The sequence below is a fragment of the Talpa occidentalis genome, unplaced genomic scaffold, assembly GCF_014898055.3.
Source record: "Talpa occidentalis isolate TD23 unplaced genomic scaffold, MPIMG_talOcc4v2.1 talOcc4.4, whole genome shotgun sequence".
Classification (NCBI taxonomy): Eukaryota; Metazoa; Chordata; class Mammalia; order Eulipotyphla; family Talpidae; genus Talpa; species Talpa occidentalis.
In genome coordinates, this window is record NW_023604295.1 from 71,529,640 (window position 1) to 71,545,880 (window position 16,241).

Genomic DNA, 16,241 nt, shown 5'->3' on the forward strand with positions numbered 1-16,241 from the left:
TTGGAGGGTCCATTATGGTAGAACTGTATGTTTTACTTAAAGGCAGTAATCAAATTCAAAATAGCTTTTAACTAATATTCTGGAAATAGTTTGTTTCTTTGTCCAAATATGTGTCTTTATGTATTTGGAAAGAATAAAGGAAAATATGTTTCAGGGTAAATTTCACAAGAAAGCAAAAATAGAGAGTACTTTTATGTTGGGAAACCAACCTCCATTGTATCTTCAACATAAATTTACCCTAAGCAAGTTATAAAATATACAATAAACAAATAGTTTGACTAAAAATTTGGATTCAAATCTCACGGTTTACATAATTTCATCCACTTGGGAAGAATATCCTCTCACAAATAAACAAACCTATGTGAAAACAAATAGGCAATTGGTCCTAACACACTCAGAACAAAAAATAAAAATAGGAAAATAGTAGATCCCAAAACAAATTCTTCTATCTTTGTCTTATTAAAATTGTTTGATTTTTTTTCCCCCAGATTTTTTCTCTTTAAGAGTGGGTGTTTTACAAAGTAAATAATCCAGTCAAAAAATGGGCAGAAAAGCTCAAAAGAAACTTCTCCAAAGAGGAAATGCAAATGGCCAACGGGCATATGAAAAAATGTTCAGCATCACTTGCAATCAGGGAAATGCAAATCAAAACTACAATGAGATACCATCTTACACCAGTGAGAATGACACATATTGAAACAAAAAAACAAAAAACTAGCAACAACAAATGTTGGCAAGGAGGTGGAGAAAAAGGAAATCTTCTGCACTGCTGGTGGGAGTGCAAACTGGCCCAACCACTATGGAAATCTGTGTGGAGATTCCTCAACCTGCTAAAGATGGAGCTTCCATATGACCCAGCAATTCCACTCCTAGGTATTTACCCAAAGGACACAGAAACAGTAATCCCAAAGGGCACCTGCACCCTTATGTTTATAGCAGCATTATTTACAATAACTAAGCTACAGAAACAACCCAAATGCCCAAAAATAGATGACTGGATCAAGATGTGGTACATATACACAATGGAATGTTACTTAGCAATCAAAAAAGATAAACTCATGCAATTTGCAGCAACATGGATAGAGCTGGAAGGGATCATGCTCAGTGAATTAAGCGAAAAAGAAAAAGAAAAATACCGAATGGTCTCACTCATAGCAGGAATTTAGAAAACCTAAATAAGGGACCAGGAGAAAGACTAATGACAATAAAGTAAAAGTCAAAATTAACAAGCATCTATAACCCAGAGACATACTACGGGGGGAAGGGGGGGTAAGAGGGATTACAGTCAAAATAAGGGGGGGTGAGAATTGTATGGGGACTAGAACCAAGATGAAAAAGCATACAAAAATGAAAAATGATGTGAAAAATATATAAAACAAAATACATAAAAAAGAGTGGGTGGTTTAAATTTTTAATGTCTACTCAACTTTATCTGAATCTATGGAAAAATATTTATACAAACTGAGTGTGATTTCCATGTGGAACCCCTTAACCATAGATCAGGTTAAAGTGTGGCAACTTGACAGCTTAGTTCAAGATAGAAATGATACCCAGTTGCAAAATTAGGGGAAGCTGACTAACAGCCTGCACTATGACTTTTCCACCAGCTTCAATGTTAGAGGAGGTTTAGAAAGTGCTTTTACAGTGAGTTCTAAACATAGGTGATTTAGTACCAAGGCAGAATATATGTAGGAAAAATACAAAATAATTTATGCAATATTTAGATATGTGACAGATAATGGTACACAATTATGTTATTACAGGAAATGCTGTTTAAGAGAAGTACTGATCAAAGCAAGAAGAGCAACCATCATTTGGTGCCCTTAGCAGAGATAGAATATTACATAAATATTATTTGTCCCTAATTATCATGCTTCATTTTTTTTATTTTGAAAATATAGATTTTTATAATATAGGTTATCATGAAAAATTAATAACTTGAATGTTATTTTGTGTGGACATAAATAATTGATTTATAAGGCAATGCACCCTAGTCATCACTCTAAAAACTATGTAATAGCTACAATCACATGTGTATTTAAAATAAAACTCAAACAAAGTATCAGTCAAAATGAAAACAAAACAAATCCTAGAAATCCGGCTGCAGAAACGAGGCTACCAAAGAGGGAAGGGGGTTGAGAACAAAGGGGAGAGCCAAGAGACTACAATGGAAAATTATGGGTGCTGTGGTGGTGAGTATGGTATGGTATGCAGCATATTCTAAAGAAGTGTGAACCTATACCCCTAGATTAAGTACAATATTGTAAACCAAGATTACGCCAATAAAAAATATAATTTAAATTAAAAGTAAGCAAAATTTAAGGTATTATAAAAATTCATTATATGTGTGTACTTTATAGCAATTACTCGGGTATTGACTTCATAAAACAAGGCTCCAATTTTAGGATCTAAGTTCCTATAAAAGAAACTCTGGTCTATCATAATAAGTGTAAGTATATCATCAAAGACTATAAATGTAACTTTCTAAAAATGTAACCTTGCCTTTCCCATCTTTTTCTTTAAATGGCCACAAATTTTCCTTTTGAATTCTTATTGTATGTATTAAGCAGGATAGGCTTGAGCATGCTGTGGTAACAACCCTAAATATTTCAGTGGCAAACACAACAAATGTTTATTGTCATGCTCACTGTAAATCCAGTGCACATCAGTTGAAGGTTTCGCTCTTCATTGTCTTTTAGAGACTAGGCAGATGGAGGTTGCAGCCACTATCTGGAAAGCTGCCAATCACTATGGCAGCAGGAAAGACAGTTCATGATGGTCTCACTCTGTCAATTAAATGCTCTGGCCCACAAGTGAACCATATTACTTCTTTTTATGACTCCTTTGACCACAACTAGTCACATGGATTCACTGAGGAAGCCAAATAAAAAGAAAATCAGGAAAGAAAATCCCACTACATCTCTACTCAAAACAGTTGAACAGCACTGATTCCCATACCGTAATTATAGCACCAACTCTACTCTAGTTCAAGGCAACTATTATTAGGTGAATAACTCATTTAAGTCTTGACCCTCTGAAACACTACCATAACTAAATAGTACATTAACAGGACACTTTTCCGGGCCAGCAGAGTGAAAGCAAACTTTTTTTTTTTTTTTTTTTTTTTGTGGGAGAGGCTATGCTTGTATTTTTCTACAGGACACTGTTTGATTTGCCTTTAAGGTGCCCTCTTTAAATAATGAACAGCCTGCCCAGCGATATCAATGGAAGGTGCTGCCTCAGGGCATGGCAAATTCTCCTACTATGTGTCAGTTTTATGTTGACAAGGCTCTAGTTAGTTCACGGCAGCGATTTCCAGATGCTCGCATTTTACATTATATGGATGATATTTTATTTTATTTTTTTATTTTTTTTTTTTAGCTAAGATACTGTATTGCTCTAGAGTTACAGACCACAAACTTGGGTAAAGTTCCCTAGAGAGCTTCATCACCAAGCTACATGTGCTAACTCTTTGCACAATTGTTTTATAGAGCATGATCCCTTCAGCGCCCTCCATGTTGCTGCAAATTGCATGAGTTTATTACCATGCAATTATCTTTTTTTTTTTCTTTCATTATCTTTTTTTTTTTAATAATAAATTTTATTGTTATATTCCCCATACAATTGCAGCCCCCCCATTCTGACCCCAATCCCTCCCCTCCCGCCCCCGCCCCCCAAAAAGTGTCTCTGGTTCATAGTTTTTTGTTGATTTTGATTTTCACTTTCTTATAGTTATTCATTTTCCTGGTCCCTTATTTAAGTTGAAAGCAAACTTCTTAATAGCCAACTCCTGCAGGGACGTCTTACTAAGATACCAGTGGACTCCAAATGGCTTCTACTAATTGTAAGCTTGGAAGAAACTGCTATTTTGAGAGGTTGAGTGATGTCAGTTACAAAAATACTTCAGCAAGAGTAGTCAGCTCTTGGCATGCCATTTGTCTCACTGGGAAAAGAAGATCTGGAGAAGGGAATAACAAGTACACATTCACCTCAGGATCATCTCAGCCTTAAAAGCTGTTTTGTCAAGGTGTTATTGAAAACTCAACCATTTTAAAAATAGGTTTCCTGTCAAATTGCCTTTTGATTAATTGTTACTACATAATGCATTACTAATCAATCAAAAAACAGACTGAAGTCTCAAACACAATTTTCCCAGCACATTAAAGATATAAAAGAAAAGGATTTTAGGAATGGCTTAAAAAATAAGCAGTATCTGAAACTCTGGACATTATCTGCCTGGTGGGAACAATTAACAGCACAGTTTCACACAATGCTTTATATTCTATTTCTCGTTTTCTCTGAGATGACAAGCATTTTAAAAATGAAATAATGGTTTGAAGATCAAATAGTAAACTTTTTAGTGGATGTTGCTTTTGAAATATTCTTATCTATGACATGCTGATTTTACATATTATGTTCTATGACATGCTGATTTTACATGTTATGTCACAGGTTTCAGAATTATTAAATAATACTTGGCGTAAATATGTCAAACTTGGCTATTTTATAGTAGTTGCAAGTTAGGAGGAAGGGAGGATAGTTTATATTTTTAAATGTTTTTTATAATAATAGAATATGATAAAAATAAAAGGTCACTATCTTTTACAATATAACAACATGATTATTTTTATCATTAAACAAAAAATGCAAATGTTTCTTGAATGCTTACCATGTCCAGGCACTATTGTTACAAAAATTTACATATATTCATTAATTATATTCTTACAACAATCCTCTGATATAAATACTATCGGCAATTCATAAATGAAGACATTAAGACACAATCTTTTTCCCAAAAGTTTGCATTGATATTCTTTTGAGAATGTAGGCTTTAAAAACAAAGGAATTGAAGCCTGAATTTGACACTGAATTTGGTAAAAGTGGTAATCACTTTCAACAAGTTATTGAACCCCTGTAAGCATCTTTCCATTTGTAAAATTCAAGAGTTTTTATGAGAAAGAGTGTAACTAGGAATGGAATTACTATCATTCCCTTAGTGTCCAAAATTCAGTATAATCACAGGAATATAGTAGATGCTTAATAAATGCTAGTTATCTTGTGTATCTTCAAAATTTCTTAATAGGCTGAAAAGATAAAAGACTATCCCACAAGTGAAATGGTATCCAACTGGGATGGAAATCCAACTGGGATGGAATCCCACAGACTATGAGAATGTGTCTCTGAATAACCTTGAAAAGAATACCCAGGGACTATTTTTAATCCTGTTTCTAAATTTAACTATGTCATACTCTCGTATTAGTCTTCTCATTGCCAGAGAGTTTGGTGTTCATATAACATACACTGGGTACATTTTTCAATGTATTGGCTTTCAAATCCTGGCATAGAAACAGTTTCAATGACTATTCACACTTCCTACAGAGACATAGTGAAATTTAATAAAAGATCTGTGGATTCAAGGGGGAGTACGATATCAGGATATGAAAGATTTGTGAGGACTCTGATATAGTTCTTGCCTCCTTTCAAGGGTGAAAATCACAGAGCACTTTAAAATTACTGAGAAAATTACAACTGAAATTTAGCACTCTTTAAATCCAAGCATCACCACTGACTATTAAAATGAATGTAATGTTAAGTGTATTTGAGGTCCAGTGCTCTAAGAAAAAGTTCTCTGGGAACCAAAGATAGCTTCCGTACTATATGACTAAGGATACCTGTCTGCAAAACTAAATGATGCATCAACATTGCAAGCTCAAATCAATTGAATTGATTTGTATGTATCATTATCCTATCTGTTATGTTTATGTTTTCAATTGTCAAAAGCAGACTTTGCTGATTAAGGGTTGTGTTCCCGGTAGAGCAGATAGAGAATGGAAAGTTCAAACATTAGTCTATATTATACAGAACTCGCTAAGAACATTACCCTTCAAAAATGGAAAAGTAACAGCTTAAGGAATGGGTCCAATAACATATTAGACAACAAATCCAGGCTGCTAAGGTGCAGGTACTACAATTTAAAGATTAATTTGGTTCCCAGAACTGCCAAGTAAAAGTTCCAAAATTTGACTGACATAAATTGGGCCGTTGTTAGCCTAACAAGTTGAAAAAGATTTCACAAAAATTTTATTCTGAATAAAAAAATATATATATTTTTGACTGATTATCATAAAATTAATTTTTGAAAGAGTTGAAAACACATATGATCTCACTTATTTCTAATAAAATAACACATCCATTAAATCACTTTTACTTAATATTTTCTCTAAGTGACTTTTTTGCAGTTTATAGGTGGCACTTAATCTGATTGGGAAGAGGAAGAACAAGTTGTTTCTCTCATTTCAGTTCCTCTGACTTACTGTAGTTTTCTACAACCTACAGGAACAAATGTACATTTCTTAAACCTTGCTATTTTTTCAGAAAGAAATATATATAAATAATCAATATTATACTGGGTTAAGTCATTTGAGAGTCATAGTCATATCTTACTGAAAGTTATATCTTACTTTGATTAATAGTGACTTGTAAAATAATAAACTGCTTTGTGAGAAACATTTGTGGGAAGACAATATAGAGGCTTCTTTGCAACTACTTGATTTTGTGTGTATGTGTGTACTAAAGAATTAGTCTCCTAAATTTTCTTTTAACACAAAACTTTTTACTTCTCTCTTCTGCAATTCTTGAGCACAACTGAGCATATTTTAATTATTTTTGGTGCCACAAGTTTGATAGTCTGCCTTCTTTAGGTAGGATCACTGACATACACTTGACAAGAAAAAAGAATCCACAAGAATTTCCTGAGAAGACATTCATATGCAGCATGTGTTAAATTTTTCATTTTCATTTGGCATTTTCCAACTCAACTAATTATGTTATCACTCAATGTAAACTTTTGAAAAAGAAAGTACTAAGGGGAAAAAAATGAAGTTTTGCATAGTCCTGTCAAATTTAAATAGAAGATACTTATATTTGTACTTCTATATATTTGCATATTATGCCTCTCTCTTTCTCTTTCTCTCTCTCTTCCCCCATCTTCTCTCTTCCTCTTCCTCTCTCTCTCTCTACCTCCATCTACCCCCATACCTCACCCTCAATTTCTCTGCATTTTTCTATAGACTCGTTTATCTAAAATACAGGGGCTTTACTGATCCATTCAATGGTTGCTAGAGAGTTTATTACGCTTTTCTGGGTTGTTACTATCTCTGGAGGTTTTCACATTTTGCAAATCTCCATCAAATACACACACAACACACACACACACACTCCTCATTCTCTCTCTCAGGCTATAAATTTTGTAGAAATTATGCCAAACATAAAATGAGTGGTCAATTGTGACATGAATTAAAAATGTGCAATGAACATATGCTACTAGCACATTTTACTAGATGACATTGAGTATAAGGCACATCATTATATGTACCACTAAGGAAGAAAATTTAATTTCAATTGTAAGATTCATTCCTATTTCACAGATGAAAAATATGAAGAAGGGGGCACTACTGAACTGATGAAATGTGTTAAAAACTTATGTATGTTAATATGCCATTTCTTCATGTACTACTAGTGTCAATTATATATAGGTTATATTTTGCTTACATGCCTTCTTCACTATTTTATTCTCAAATCAGGTTTAAATGCAAGTAAATTTACTGATTTTTGCTTTGCTTTTAGATGTATTTTAACCCTGTGCTTGTGTTCCCTACAATCTGTCATAGAACTTGGCACTATTTACTCCTGTGGTTTAATTCCATTTATTCTGCTTTCAATTGACTAGTGAAACAGATATCAGAGAGAGCTGGCACATGGCACAAGGGTTCAATATCCTGGCACCATTCTGAAAACCCAGATAAAAGGATTACCACAAAAATACATATTAATTGTAAAAGCATTTGGGCTAGTTCTATAAAGTTCCAAGGGGAAAAATTAGTTGTCCCTGTCATTCTTTCTATTGGCCAATTTTCTAATTTAGTAGCCCAAAACATAAAAGTCAGAGAGTCACCTAATACTCTGGGTTAAGTTCACAACTCCTACTAATAATTGTGTATTTTCTCTCTTAAATGCTCAGGAATAGCAGTTTAGCAATTAGCAAATCTGATAATATGATCCTTTTAGTTGGCCAAAGAAACAAAAATCAAACTCATCAGAAAAAAAAAAAAAGATGTGAATTTAACACTGACCTTTTGGAAAGCAATTAGTATTTAGTTTAACCTATAATTGGAGGTTTCAAGTGAGTGTAGGAAGAGATAGGGTAGTTTTAGAATAAATAGCAAGGATGAGAAATTATTACAAGTTATCAAGTAAGATATTTTGGGGCAGGTGGACCTTCTATCTATCCAAAGAATATAGTTAGAATTGAAGTCATTAATTCCAAATATCACCTTAGATTTAGGGAATATATTCATTTTCATCACAAGGAAAGATTTATAGTAGTCACACATTAGATTCTGGAGGAAGGCATTCATTCATTTACTCGTGTAGTCAATATTTTTTTAACATCTGTTATCAGCCTGGCTTGGGGTAGGTGTTAGGGACACAGCAGTAAAATAGATTTGGGTTTTGCTCTCATGGATTTTTTTTTTTTTTTTTGTGGAGAGCAGGAAGAGTCTTTATCATGAGGCGGCAGGAAATATACAGTAGCAACAGTGATAGTGTCCAGTAGCTTGCTCTTATGAATTTTATAATGTAGTGGGAAATATAGTATTAAATAATATAATATGTGTGTGTCATAAACACTATAAAAATGATGTTGGGCCTCCCTGTTGGCTTAGGTGTTAACTCTCAGCACTACCACACTATCAGTGCTTTGTCCTGAGTTCTGTCCCCAGCCAGGGAGCTAATCCAAATATGCCACAGCAGACCTCTCCTGTTTTGCCTGCTGCTCCCCTCAGCAGTGTATTTCAGTAGACCTGCCTGTTCTGCTCCCTACCTGTCTGGTGAATCCCCTCAACACCCTCCTCCCCATACCTCTGACCTACACCCCAGTTCTTCTATGCATAAATAAAATAAATCTTAAAAAAAAGATGTGCAGGATGTTATAGACATAATAGGGTGTGTTTAGGGTCAAGGAGATGTTATCTAATTTGAGATCTCAAAGATGAATGTATATTAACTTGGTGAAAGCAGAGAACGGGGAAGGGCTCAGGGAAGAGTCAGTCTATTTGGGATCATAAACCAGAAAGAAAAAGTATCTTACTAAGCTAAAAAAAAAATTAAATGTGAATGAAATATAAAGAAGACAACATGTAAGGTCTGAAGTTGAAGATAATGAGTGAGGACCATCTACACTGTGGGTAGTCCTGCAAGTCATTTAAAGAGGTTGGGTGTTATTCTAAAAGAAACACAAAGTTGATTAATGATCTTAAGCAAGAATTAACAATTTCATGCTTTCTTTTACTTATTTTTAGCACTCTAACTGAAAGTACTGATTAAATAAGGGATCAGTTGGATACAGGAGAGTACTTAGAAGGTCACTGAAATAGTCCAGGTGGGACTATAATGTTGGGAATGCAGAGTCCTTGGCAATAGAGCTGAAGAAAAATGTTTAAATCTGAGAGCAATTTGGAGATAGACTGTTCAAGATTTCTGGGGACAGTGAAGAAAAAGAAACAATCAAGGCTGACTGCATAAATACCAATTTTCTCTATTGAGCAACTGATAGGTGGTTATACTATTTTTGGTAAAAAATAAAACACTAGAAAGAGGAAAGAATTTAGAAGAATGCTGGTATGTAAGGATCAGATAGGAAAGAAAGAGGTGACAGAGGAGATAAAAAAGGTACAGGCAAATCAGCAGAAATTAGTTTGGGCAGTGTAGTAACAGCCAGAAACAACCAACAATGACTAAGAAGGAAAATAATGGGAATGTAGGATATAAAATTATTTAAGAAGCTTGACATTGAATGGGAAGATGTGAAACATGTTTACATGCACGTAAATAGAAGTCAGAAGTGAGAGTGTTAAACAAGGTTTTTTGAAAGTGAGGAATAAAATCTCACTTAAAGCTAGTTTAAATGAAAAACAGAAAATTTCTTACTAGGAAACAATGTATCCTTGTAAGGATTATCGAGGACCTCTCCTGGTACTCTTCACTCATTTTGATGCAGTTTTTCTGGTATCTCTGTTCATCTACCCGACAAATTTCCTCTAAATTTCTTGTAGGGTAGGTTTCCTTAAAATGTATTATTTGGGGCCTCCCCGGTGGCGCAGCGGTTGAGCGCTGGGTTGCAAAGCTTCCCGCAGCCTCTGCAGGGCCAGTTCTATCCCAGGCTGCTCCCCGGCCCCCCGAGGAAGGTCCCACATGGCGTGCAGACCTCTCCTGCCGCCCGCTGCTCCCCTCAGCAGTGTACTTTGGTCCTTCTGCCTGCTCTGCTCCCTGCTCTGGCTCTGGTGAATTCTCTCACCCTCCCGCGCTTCTGACTGTACCCAGTGCTTGTGTAAATAAATAAAAATAAATCTTTAAAAAAAATTTTTTTTTAAAAAAATTTATTATTTGGTTTTAGTATGTTTGAGCTATTTTTATTGTGCATTACTTTTTTGGACAATGTGGTCACTGAGTATTAAAATCTAAGTTGTCAATCTTTTCTTTCACATATTTAAAGATCTTGCTCCATTGTTTGAGTTTCTTCAGTGAGAAATCTGTTGTCTTCCTTATTTTTGTTTGCCTATAAACAGAATGCCTTTTTTTTTTTTTTCTGGTCGCATTTAAAAATTTCCCTTTATAACTGGCTCTAAGAATTTCATTATAAAATGTGTGATTTTCTTTATGATATTTATACTTAGCTTCTTGGAATGTGTTTAATAAAATTTGGGGAATTTTGGCTGTTATTTCTTCAATTTTTTGTGTGTCCTTTCTTTTTGCTACTTCAAGTATCCAATGTCATATATAAATGTTTGTTTGAAGTTGTTCAACAGTTCACTGGTATCCTCAGTATTGTTTTTTTTAATTTTTATGTTTTAAAGTTTGGATGGTTTCTATTGCTATTTTTCAATATCCAAATTTTTTATTTCCGTGATTGTAGGTTTCATTTCTAGAAGTCTGATGTGGATCTTTTTCATATCTTCAATGTTTCTTCTTAAATTTTTAGACATATATGTTCTAGGATTAATAACTGTGTTTATGTCCTAGGGTCTGCTAATTCTAACACCTATGTCAGTTTTAAGTCAGTTTTGATTGATTGATTATTCTCCTCAATATGGGTCATGTCTTCCTGCTTCTTTGCAAGTCTGCAAATTTTTGATTGAATGCCAGACGTGTGGGTTTTACTTGCTGAGTAGATATTTTTACTCCTATAAATATTCTTAACTTTTAACTTATATACAGTTACTTGGAAAGAGATCCTTTAGGGTCTTGCTTTTATGATTTGTTTGGTGGCTCCAGAAAAGGACTCAGCCTAGGGATAATTATTCCCTACTACAAAGACAACACCTTTCTGAGTACTCTACCCAATGCTATAATAATTATGAGGGTTTTTTGTACGATTGCTAGGAAACAAGCACTTTTACTAGACATGAATCTTAGCCATTAGTCACTTTAATTCTTTTGATGACTCTTCCACAGCCTCTGACACTTTTCCTAAATGCAAACACCAATCAGTATGCTGTTGAAGACCTAATAGACCTTTTCCATGGCTCAGTTATTTCTCTGTGCAGCCCTGCTTATTCTCTGTGAACTGTAGCTTCCACTTCTTTAGGCCAGATCCTGAGTTCCTCTTTCCTGAACTCTCATGGCATTAAACTAGACTATCTACAAGCCTCATCTCATTTGTTTTCCTACTCTTTGGTTGTTTGATGCTCAGTATTTTGACCTAGTACTTTTGTTGTTTCTTCATGTAGGAGGGTAAATCAGGGCCCGGTTACTACATCTTGACTAGACGCTATTTAGTTCTTTGCAGAAAATCCAACTTCTGGTAGAATACTGAACCAGTTTCTTTTGACATATACATACATATGCATATCATTTTAATTTAAACTACATTCTTTTACTCCAGTGTCAGTTTTAATGAGCAAAAAATTCAATTCTAAATACTGTTCACCAAAAAAAGAAAAAAAAAAGAAAAATAAACATAGATACTGCAAGAGTATCTGCATTTAATAAGTAGTGATAACTTCACAGAAATGTGTACTTCAGACCCAGCTCTAAAATCCTTTTATATTAGAGTTTTACTTAGATTTTAAAAAATTTTCTGGTATCATCTTATGAAGAAATGTTTCAACCTTTCTCTGTCAAACATCTTTTTAGATCAAAAGTACAGATAATAGAAAACTGAGTCAGGTAAAATGATAAACTCTCTCATGGAATAATTTAATATGGCTGGCCTAGGAAATGATGCCTTTCCACATGAGAGTTAATTTATTCATAAATGTGGAGTATGCAGGGATAGCCACTATATTAATTATCTCTGAAAAAGTTTTCAAAAGATGTTTGGTTTATGCAAGTTTACATCTGGGTTGTGAATCTTTAACAAAAAATTTCTTTAATATGCAATATCAGGTAAATAACCTAGGTTTTACTGAATTATCTTTGAAAACTTGAGTCTGTTCAAGTTTAAAATAAATTCAACTGCTAATCAAAAAGAAAAACATAAAATCCTGAAAAATAGGATGTTTCTGGAAAAGATAGAAACATTTGAATAAAAATAAATGGGAAAAACAGTGAAATAATTAACTCAAATTAGAAAGTAATCTTAAATGGTTTTATGGCTTAAGTGACTCAATGTTATATTTTGTATTAGCTACTAAAATGAAATTATATAAATAGTTAGAAAAATAGGCAAATGATGACTTCCTATTAAAATATTTCAAAAAGTCAAAAAGTCTGGAGAAAATGACCTCAAAATGAGAAAAATAAATTCTTAAAATCTAGGTCATTTGTCTATGATTTCCTATATTTTCTGTAGTTCTGTGCTTTTAAACATTTTGGTATGTCACCTAGAGACAGTCACTTTTTTTTTCACTAAAGAGCAAGTTATCAGCAAAGTACAAAATGGTAATTAAAAATTTCTAGTTCAGTACCAGGCACACATTGTTCTTTTAATGAATCAGATTATCTCAACTTTGTAAGGATTAATTAGGTACTTGTAGCAGTTCCTTTAAATTTCTCACAACATTATATGCCACCAGTTAACTAAGTGGCAGCCTTGTAAACTCAAAATAGTTAAAAGCTCAGAAAATCCATTATACTTAATTCTAGTAGAAGAATCACAATTTTTGTTTTTTTAGCAATGACATTATTAAATGCAATCACATACTTTTGTTTAATATTAACTAAGGTTTCTATAATCACTAAATACCAATGGTTATAAAAAAGGGGAAAATGAATATTGATATATTTTTTCTTAAACTGTTTTTTGAAAACTGCATTTACTTTCTTCCCCAAATAAACAAATATTAAGATTTTGTCATAGCTAATAATACATATTTTTAAAAAAATACTTATTTTAGAATAATTTAAATGTATAGAAAGGTTGCAAGGAAAATGCAGAGTTCCCACATAACTTCATCCCAATTCCTGTAATGCAAACATCTTATAGTAGGACATTTATCAAAACTAAGAAATTGAAATCAGTACAGTACTAGTAAGCTACAGATTTCATTAATATTTCAACTTTTTCTATTCCAGGATATGTTCCAGAATATGACTTCACTTTTACTCATCATGTAATCTTTAGTTTTCTTCAGTCAGTATAGTTCTTAGTCTTTCCTTGTTCTTCATGACAGTGACAATTTTTAATAGCTCTGGTCAGGTAATTTGTACAACATCTTTTGAGGTGTTTATTTTTTTGATATTTTCTTACAATTCAAAATTTTCAGTGGATTTTTTGTGAATATCTCAGGTATGACATGTATTTTCACTTCATACTGAGGATTTTATCATATCAACATGTCTTATAAATAGTTGTGTCCACTTTGATCATTTGGTTAAGGTGAAGTCTGAGAAGTTTCATCACTGTTAAATTCCTGCTTCTTGATGTGGGTGTGTATTGCTATTTACATCCCTCTCAGTGCCTTTATTATGTTCCACAGATGCTGATGGTTTGTGTCTTCATTTTGGTTTGCACAGAGGTATTTTTAAATTTCTTCTTCGCCTCAGTAACTCAATAATATGTTGTTTAGTTTCCTCGTATTAGTTTTTCTTGCTTTCTTTTTGTGGTTGGTCTCTAGTTTGATATCATTATGATCAAAGAAGATATTTGATTTCAATCTTCATGAGCTTATTGACACTTGTTTTGTGATGCAATCTGTGCTCTATCCTGGAGAATGTCCCATGTGCACCTGAGAAGAATGGTTTTCAGGGGCTGTCGTGACTTATAAATCTCTATTAAGCCAATTGGATCGAAAAATTTGATTAGGGTTATTGTTTCCTGCTTGGTTAATCTGCCCATTGGCAAAATTGGGTATCAAAGTCTCCTACCACTATTGCATTGCTGCCAATAGATAACAATTCTGAAACAATTCCTATATATTTTGATTCTCCCTTATTTGTGCATATGTATAAAATGATGAATGTTATGTTTTCCTGATGGGTTACTCCCTTGATCATTTTATATAATGTCCACCCCTGTCTTTTGTTACTTTGTTTAGCTGTAAGTCTATTTTATCTGATACTGTGTGGCTCTCTCTGCCTGCCTTTGTTGGGGTACCATTTGCTTGTTAAATACTTTTCCCCACTTTGAATCTAGGCTTATCTATGGAGCTGAGTGCTGTCTCTTGGAGACTATAGAAAGTTGGGTTTCATTTTCTGACTCAGGCAGTCACTCTATGACTTTGATTGGTGAGGCTAATCAATTTATATTTAGGATGATTTCATATATGAGAGTCTGCTGCTCTCATCTCATCTTTAGTTTTCTTTTTCTATATATTTCCTTGTTCAAACTTTTAGGGATGAAGTAGTCATGTTTACAAGACAGATTAGAGGTATTAGTATTCTAAGATTGCCAAAATATATTACCACAAACTGGTGTCTTATTTCTTATAATTTGGACAAAGGAAGTCTGAAATAAAGGTATTGGCAGGCTGACATTTCTTTTCTTCTAGAGAAAACTGTAGAGGAGAACCGAGAACCTGTCCTTTGCTTCTTGCAGTTTCTGGTATCTGTTGGCGTTTTTTTGATTGTGGATAGAGCATTATTCAATCTCTACACATTCAGTTATACTGCTTCCCTGCTTTTTTTTTTTTTTTTTTGTCTCCTCTGTGTCTAAGAATACTGTCATGTGATTGAGAAACACATTCAAATAATGCTGATGATCTCTCTTTTGTCCCTAAAAGGTAGTATTCAAAGGTTCTGGATATTTGGGCATGGGTGTATCTTTTGGGGGACTATCATTTAAGCTAATACAAAGGACACAGAAACATCAATTCCAAAGAGCACCTGCACACCTATGTTTATAGCAGCACTGTTTACAATAGCTAAGCTTTGGAAACAGCCCAAATGCCCACAAACAGATGACTGGATCAAGAAGATGTGGTACATATATACCATGGAATATTACTCAGCATTCAAAAAAGATAAACACATGCAATTTGCAGCAACATGGATGGCACTGGAAGGGATCATGCTCAGTGAAATAAGCCAAAAAGAAAAAGAAAAATACCGGATGTTCTCACTCATAGCAGGAATCTAGAAAACTTAAATAAGGGACCAGAAAAATGAATAACTATAAGAAAGTGAAAATCAAAATCAACAAAAAACTATGAACCAGAGACACTTTTTGGGGGTGGGGGGCGGGAGGGGAGGGATTGGGGTCAGAAGGGGGGGTTGCAATTGTATGGGGAATATAAAAATAAAATTTATTATAAAAAAAGAAATAAATAAAATAAAAATTCTGGAAAAAACAAAAAAAATAATAGGTGATGGTAGTTAGATGTGTCTTCCTATAAGTGCATTGTATAAGGCTTGATTCCATTGGCTTTATGACTTAAATTTTATTGGATAACCTCACCCCTTCACTCCCAAGTTCCCCGTTCTTTGATTTGTTTCTGAAATGGTTGTTTACCAGGGATCTCGATTTCATTCAGGTAGTTGACAGATAAAAACTATTTTAAATTTTGCTTGCCTAATTTTGTCATAAAAATGATATTACCCTTTATATTTGTCTTTCTGGGAGGTAGTATAATAAAGTTCTTAAAAGCATAGACTCTGTAAAACAATTACCTGACTCAAATCTTGACTAATGCCTACATTATCTTAAGCAATTTTCTGTATCTTTATTGCTTTTATCACAGCGTTAACTGAAGATTTTGTGCACATGTGCACAGGTGTGCACACACATACACACTTACACAGAGTCT

General features: G+C 33.8%; 1 long non-coding RNA gene across 1 annotated transcript in view; it reads right to left on the reverse strand.

The window, feature by feature from the left end:
• LOC119257617 (uncharacterized) overlaps nucleotides 1–16,241 on the reverse strand; it is a 66,233-nt gene that overhangs the window by 48,750 nt on the left and 1,242 nt on the right. The window lies entirely within an intron of this gene.